At 39.9% G+C, this 8,360-nt stretch overlaps 1 protein-coding gene across 1 annotated transcript in view; it reads left to right on the plus strand.

Moving 5' to 3' along the window:
* The first annotated feature begins 714 nt into the window (after positions 1 to 714).
* LOC119575423 overlaps positions 715 to 8,360 on the plus strand; it is a 28,124-nt gene continuing 20,478 nt past the window's right edge. The window contains exons 1-2 of the mRNA XM_037923029.1: positions 715 to 834; positions 6,618 to 6,623. The gene's annotated coding sequence lies outside the window, so the exon portion shown is untranslated. The remainder of the gene's footprint in view (positions 835 to 6,617; positions 6,624 to 8,360) is intronic.

Genomic DNA, 8,360 nt, shown 5'->3' on the forward strand with positions numbered 1-8,360 from the left:
TTTAGCGGATATCAGTAGAATATCAGTAGTGAGGAAAAGTCACCGAGTGAACGTTGGTCATTGAGAGTAATGCACCCAGAAAGCCTTAAATCACAGGTAATATTTACATATTTTCAATAAATTTACAGAACTGAACTGCCGATATATAACTCTCGCATCAGTCAATATTCGATATATGTGTATATGTGTTTTCGAATTGGTATCCAGTACTCCAATATTTTCATTTATGGGTTATGCAGCGCTAGTGTGTTTTATGCGTTGTTTGCTTTGAATAATTCTTTTTGAACTATACAAAATGAATACTGTGGTCATTTGTACTTTGTTTTCTTGATTACCGTTTTTGTATATGGAATAGGGTCTTCGTTAGTATTTCTGTACAAAAATGTATGTGCTTCTTATGCATGTTTGTGTGTCCAAATGTTTGTTTTGTGAAATTATTTAGTTTTAAAGAAATATATTTCGTGTTTAAGTTAGTCTACGGTAGAGTAGAACCCTCCTCACGTTTATCGTGACAGAAAACGGCAGATGGTTCACAGAGGATGGCAAACTATGGTAGATGTATTGGTTCTTATTCCCAGCATTTGTAAAAAAAAAAAAAATAGATTAGCTTTTTAAATCAGTCAGATCAAAAAGCATATGATATTTGTGACTTTGGAACTCAAATACTTTTATTGTCTGACCTACTAGTTTATTGTTTGATGTAGTAATGCTTCTTTTATTAAATAAATCCATGTTCTATTCCAGACGGCGTTACACTGGGCGGCAAAGCAAGGGCGAGTCGAGGTAGTTAAGCTTTTGGCCGGAACGCACCATGTCGACGTCAACGCAAGATCCGTAAGTTTTGCTCTCTCTCTCTCTCTCTCTCTCTCTCTCTCTCTCTCTCTCTCTCTCTCTCTCTCTCTCTCTCTCTCTCTCCTCTCTCTCTCTCTCTCTCTCCTCCTCTCTCTCTCTCCTCTCTCTCTCTCTCTCTCTCTCCTCTCCCTCCCTCTCTCTCTCTCTCTCTCTCTCTCTCTCTCTCTCTCTCTCTCTCTCTCTCTCTCTCTCTCTCTCTCTCTCTCTCTCTCTCTCCTCTCTCCCTCTCTCTCTCTCTCTCTCCCTCTCTCCCCTCCCCCCTCCCCCTTCTCTCTCTCTCTGTCTATCTATCTATCTCTCTTTCTGCACGCGTGTCTTTATGTGTGCTTGTAAGTTTATATAGAATAGAAATAGAATAGAAAAAGGAGAGTTCTCCCCTCCTCTCTTCCTTTTTCAGCATCCTTCTTTTATTTCTCTCTTTTTCTCTTCCTATGCCTTTCTCTTTCTCGCACTGCCGCCCCTCTCACTCCCAAATCTTCCTTAAATTCACTCCTCCCTTCCCACTTCCCTCACCTTCTCATTAACCTCCTCCTTCGCTCCTTTATCCACTTCCCTCTCTCTCTCGTTCCCCTTTATCTCTTTGTGTTCCCTTCTTGTCTCCTTTCCCATCTCCCTTTTCTCTTTAAGCCCTCTTCCCATCCCGTTCTCCCTCTTCCCCCTTTCTTTACATCCCCTTTCTTCTCTCCTTCCCTTCCCCCCTTCCCCTCTTACATTCATTCTTAACCTCCTCTCATGGATAATCGTGTAAATACTAAATGTAGATATACTGAGTCTAACTACGCCAGTGTAGTGGGCTTGCCTCGAAGAAGAAGAAGAGTGATACTAACAATAATAATGATAATGATGGTAATATTATTATTATTATTATCACTAATATTATGAAGAGTAATACTAATAATGATGATATTGCTGATAATAGAGTTAGAATATGATTCTGATAGATCCGTATTATGATGCCTTTAAGGGTGTGTTTGTCATTCTTTAAGATATTAGTTGTCAGTCATCACCCCACTTTACGTCAGAAGGAAGCGACTTCAACTCCGCAATCATTGAGAGTAATGCACTCAGAAAGCCTTAAATCGTACTTTCGGGTATAACGTCGATGCATAGCGTGGGCATGAACGAACGAACGGACGAAATACAACCAATATGCATATATATATATATATATATATATATATATATATATATATATATATATATATATATATATATATATATATATATATATATTTATATATATATATATATATATATATATATATATATATATATATATATATTTATATATATATATATATATATATATATATATATATATATATATATATATATATATATATATATATATATTGCATGTGTGTGTGTGTGTGTGTGTGTGTGTGTGATACAGGATATTTGTTTGCATATTTATGTATTCCTTCTGAAAAGGCAATTACTGCTACAGTAACGAAAGTTTGATACAAATATAAAGAAAAAATGGAAGGACTGAGGGAAAGTTAACCGTTCTTCCTGTTTTGGTTTCTCGCACATATAAATCCTAATATCGGGGTTCGCTTGCTAGGAAGAGGAGATTTTTGGTTTTCGTTTTCAATTTTCTCCATCTCTCTTTCTAAAGGTTACTAAATTTAGTGCCGCTACATAAGTCTGGTAGCGTAAGCTTACTTATCGTGGCTGTTAATTCGCATTTACAGCTTTACTTGACCAAGCTGTGTAAAACCTCGGTATTTTGGGGATTTTTAAAAGAGTTATTGTTGAGGCAAGTGATGTCGGTTTTGGGTCTTATATCAGTAGCTGTGAAATGTTTTTTTTTTTTTTTTTTTTTTTTTTCATTTTATATCAGCAGTACTGATACATCGACAGCCAAGAGATTTTTGCGTTACTTTCTTTATTTTGTGCAAGTCGTACTTTCAATCCTATATTTTGAAATATGAGAAATGTCTGTTTCCGATTCATGGAGGTCAGGGATAAGTAGTATAATTAAGTGCAGGTTATGGTACACGAAAAGCTGTTTCTTAGTCATTTAATTAAGGATAGACGTCATTACAGGTGTAAAATATTTTAAGTATACTGAAACGAAGTTAATTGAGAATTGGCTTGATGGTTTTGCAAGTCTGGTTATCCTGAAGTTTTGTTGATTTCTTGTGTTTTAAGCAATAAAGTATTCATCTGTTAAGAAATGCTGTATTAAACTCCATTATGTGTATTTTTCGTCAATATAGTCACTCGTATTTACTTCATGTATGCTTGTTAACCCTAAAAGATAATTAGCCGGTCATAACCTTGCCAAGATTATTTTTTTTATCACGTAACTCAAGGTCAGTATGCCTAGTGGTACTCTTGCCTCCCCAAAAGTGGCCGAATTCGCCATGAAGACCATTTATTGTGAAGGCCATTTTTTCTGATTTGATGTCTATAACAACTAGCACTCTTGATGTTAGATAAAACACTTGTCCAGAACTTGGAACGCCGTAAGTATGTAGAGTACGAAATAGCGCCTAAGTACCATTAGAAGCGACGAGAGTGATCTGCATAGGAGAGAGGATAGAGGGACAGGGACTGTGATGCTGCTCCGCTTTGTGTTCCGTTGGAAAATACGGATTACTTTTATGCGCTACAAAGAATAGCTCGAACAGTACGTTCTGTAGCGTTGCGATGACGGTCAAATGTAAACACTGACCCATACGAGTTTTTTTGTGTTTCGAATTGTTTGTTTAAACATATATACTATGGCTTTTATTTATCCTGATATTTATAACAGTAATCTTTTTTTCTTTACATATTATATTTTCCATTAATACTCCAGTAGTTAGGCCTACAAGTTAAGAATCATGCTCTCATATTGTTTCACATTTAACATGCTTAGCTTAGTTGAATATGTAATCAAATACCAGTCAAGAAGTGCCCACTGTCATTCCTTGACACTCTACATTAACTATATTTATAAACAATATACGCCGTCTGCCAGGCGTACTACCCCGAAACTGTAGCAAGGCGAGAGACGGAATGATATCCACCCAGCGTTGAGAGACAGCGAGAGTGAGGCAGATAAATTACTTAGGCCTAAATAGTTTACTCGAAATGACATGAATACAAAGATGTAAGTTCCTGTCACTTGCAAGACGCAGCCTCTTTTTTTTTTTTGAGCGTTCTCGTCCCATCACTTTACAATCACGCTGACAATGCCCTCGTTTGGAATTCTGACGGCGAAAGAGAGAACAGAAAGAAATCTGTCGCTTTAGCAGTAAGAATGGCGGACAAGGACAAGCTCTGTCTGCACTGCGATTGCCGACGTGGTGACTGACACCTCCCCCATGCAATCATTATTGAGACGTCCGGGCGAGTGTAGGATTTAATTGTGATTGATAGGCAGCGTCATCACTCTTTCATGGGCACTGATGCGTTTGTACGTTGATGTCTGGAGTACGCTCACCGCGGGCCATGAGGCACTGTTTATCTCTCTCTCTCTCTCTCTCTCTCTCTCTCTCTCTCTCTCTCTCTCTCTCTCTCTCTCTCTCTCTCTCTCTCTCTCTCTCTCTCTCAATGCTTCTTCTTCGATTTCTTCCTTCCCTCCACCCAACCATCCATCTACCCACCCTCCTTTCTCTCCCTTTGTCTTCTATTTCTCTCTCTCTCTCTCTCTCTCTCTCTCTCTCTCTCTCTCTCTCTCTCTCTCTCTCCCTCTCCCTCTCCCTCTCCCCCCCCCTCTCCCCTCTCTCCCCTCCTCCCTCTCTCTCTCCCTCTCTCCCTCCCTCTCTCCCTCCCTCTCTTCCGCTTCCCATCCCCATCCCCTTCCTGTTCCTGCCTCGTTGATCTCTCTCTCATCCCACGCTTTTAGACCAAATATGGATAAATAATGTCAGGTAAAATTTGATGGCTGACATTGTCTACTGAAATGTTTACCACTTTCCAGTATTTTCTTGATTTAGTTTTAGTAATTTATCGAAACTTCCGAACATCACCCATATACAATAGAGATTTTTATGCTGAAAATGTAAATCGTTTTTTTAACCGATATCACTGGTGTTGATTGGCAAACTTGTCTTACTTCATGAGAGTCGAGGCGAAGGTTTCTCCCAGTCTCATTTTCGGTCAAAACTTCCCCTTCAGAAGGTCAAAGAACATTTAAACAAACTATGTGTAAATCGGTTTGGCATAGCTCAGTCGACGCAGCTGAGAGTGAGTACTGGTATGCTGACATGAGCATCCTGGAGTCAAAGTCGAGGCAGAAAGGAAATGGCTACTGTACCGCATCAGCAGACGGCTTAGCATGTATGTTCCTCTGCGAACATGTCCCCGACGTCCACTTTGATGTGGGACCAACTTTGACTTTGATATATAACCCAGGTATTAAAGCTATTGTTTATGAGAATAAGTCACTAAGAGTATATCAGAAGAAACCAATAATGTATGGTGATACTTACAGATCAGTTAGAAATTACGTAAATAAAAATATAGATAAAGCAAAAGCCTCTTATTACAGAGATAGATTAAAAGACTATACGTGGAACACAAGGAAAATATGGACATTTATCAACACAGTCCTTTAAAAGCTCCATTATAAGCATTAGATCCTAAATCATTTATCTCATAATTTGCCAATATTTATGAAACAAACTAGCACCTACTGAATCCAGTCATCTTACTTATCTGAACAACCCTCTAACCCGCAGAGAATACGAGCTGTGTAACGTTGTCCAAAGATAATCCTCTTGGACAAGATGACATTCCGATGCCCAACATAAAGAAAGACTTGCCACACATTACTTAGGTTCTTACACACTTTTACAGTCTCTTTGTATGAAGATCAACAGAATCAGCATTGGCGTGTTTTACTAACGATGTCCTTTTGTGCTTTTGATAACGCATTCATCCTCAGCATGTTTTTAGATTTGTTTAAAGCCATCGATACCGTGAATCCCTAAACTATTTGTAAAAAGTCCAACAATTATGGTTTTCATTGTCTATCACGTTAGTGATAGAACATATATTGCAGTATGTTGATATCATTGGGAAATGGGGTTCCTCAAGGCTCTGTCCTCGGGTCACTGCTTTTCATTCTATACTCTAATGACACGTTTGGAATAAGTTTTAATATGACTGCGCCATATAACTCGCTGATGAATATATCGATAGTCGAAGAACAACTTGGGAACATTAACAATTAGCGAACTTCAGACAAAATGAGTATCAACGATGACAAAACCCGCTATGTTATCTTCAACAGGCGCTAGACATTCTCCAGCCTGCATGTTCAGATTATCATCAATATCTTTAGTTCAGGGGAAGTAGGACAAACCATATTCTTGGGAGTTATTGTGAACAAACACCTTTACTGGCATAGCCTCTCTTTTTTTCCTCTCTCTCCCTTTCTCCTCTCTCTCTCTTTATCCCCTCTCTCTCTCTCTCTCTCTCTCTCTCTCTCTCTCTCTCTCTCTCCTCTCTCTGTATCTGTCCCTCCCTCCCTTCCTCCCTTCCTCCCTCCCCGTCTTTGCCCCCCTCTCTCTTTCTCTTTCTCTTTCTCTTTCTCGTCCCCCCCTCTCTCTCTTTCTCTCTCCCTCCCTCCCTCCCTCTCTCTCTCTCTTTGTCGCCATTTATCTGTTTCTCATCAATATGTAACTTTAATATATGTTTGTCTTGTTGCATTGCACTTACTAATCATTGCGTCTTCTCCTTCCACGCCTTCGCCTCTGTGACTGCGCCCCGGACCCTGCCGCCCACGGACGCCCTCGACACGTGAACTACGTCACCTGCACTCTCATCAGAACGGGGTAAGTCATTAAGAGCAAATTGTAGTTCCTTTAGTGGATCGTCTGTCTGTTTGTTGAACTATATTCGTTTTTTTTTCTGGTTGTGTAGTTGTGGATTAATTTGGTGAAGTTGTGTTGGGTTAATTATAATGCCAGTGTGTCAGTTTCGAGATTCACTTCTTAGATTATTAGACGAAAACAGTGTTGAAGATTAACGTGTGAGGTTTAGAACATGTCCGTTCTTTTTTCCTGAATTCTAACCCTTCCCCTCGTTCAACTTCTCTAAATCCCTCTCTCTCTCTCTCTCCCTCTCTCTCCACTCCATTGTCCCTTCTCTCTCGTCTCTCTCCCCTTTCCCCTCTCCTTTCCTCCGCGTGTAGCAGTGTGATCGATACGTCTCATGTGTATGGCGGCCGCGGACAGTTTTTACAGTGCTTCTTTTTTTGTACTTGGTCTTAATTAATACATCAGGCGGGAGGTTCTTAGCCAGGGATTAATTTATATGCAAAACTGGCGAGTTATCGAGAGGGCGACGGCTAATGTCGTGGAATTTCCTGCCGCGGCCGGTCTCGCCGACCCCTTTCCTTCTCTCTCCTTTCCCCTTCCTTTCCTCCTCCTCTCCCTCCTCGTTTCCCCTCGTCCTAGCCGTCGATATCCCGCTCTTCCCCATTCTCTCTTTCCCTGCGTGGCCACTCTTCCCTCCATCTCCACCTTTCTCCAGGTGGTGCTGCCCCCATCCTCGCCGCATCCCGCCTTCCGCAGCTGGTGCACCGCTGTTGGTCGCCGCGGTAGCTATGGGGTTGGAAGCTCCGACGCAGCTGGTGTAGCGGCGGCGCCACTTGCGGAAAGGCCCGCGGTCCCAGGTGGCTCCCGACGACCCCGAGCGCCTCTGTAAAGTAGTTGTAAACGACATATGATGACCAATTTCGACGCGGTTTTCTCCCGCGCCGTCAGTTGGGGCCTCAAAGGTAGTGCCTAATTTTGGTAACCTGTGCTCTATGAAGCGGTATTTGAAGAGGTGTAGATTGGGATTTAATGTCCGAGTGGAATTGAAAATGCTGATAATGTCATTTGTATTCAGGACTTAATTGCTCCCTCGCGGATGATGATACGTAGAGCGCCGGATTCCTGATTACGCGGAAATCCTTTTTTTTTTTCTTTCTTTCTTTCTTTTTTTTATTATTTTTTTTAGAAATGGGACGAGGGGAAAAGGTCTGTAAGTGGAAATCTATTGTAACGCGACATGGTGATTTACATAACATGGATTCTTACGATTGGGGAAACGTGACTTTTTTATATAAGGGAGAATAATCGTAGTTTTTTTTTTTTTTTTTTTTTTTTTTTTTTTTTTTTTTTTTTTTTTTTTTTTTTTTTGTCTAGAATTTACAAGTTGGTAAGAGTCTGGAGCGCTGGCTGTAGAATGAAATGAAATAAAATAGAATAAAACAGAACTGATTATATAAATCCTTTTATTGTATCACTGACTAAAACTGCAGTCCACAGTTAGCGTCAGATTTTAAGCTGTTGATATTCCTATTTTATGTACTTTTATATATTCTTTTACAATCGCTCACACACAATATCGATGCATACTTTGTATAAGAATTTAGATATAGATATAGATAGATAGCTAAGTATTCAATTTGATACATTAAAATATTTGTGTTATTGGTAAGAAAGAAAAAAAAATACAGTACACTGCCGCGTGATATTTCGTTGATAAAAAAGATGTGGGGTAAACTTGGAAAATATTCCCGC

The sequence above is a fragment of the Penaeus monodon genome, chromosome 7, assembly GCF_015228065.2.
Source record: "Penaeus monodon isolate SGIC_2016 chromosome 7, NSTDA_Pmon_1, whole genome shotgun sequence".
NCBI classification, from domain to species: Eukaryota; Metazoa; Arthropoda; class Malacostraca; order Decapoda; family Penaeidae; genus Penaeus; species Penaeus monodon.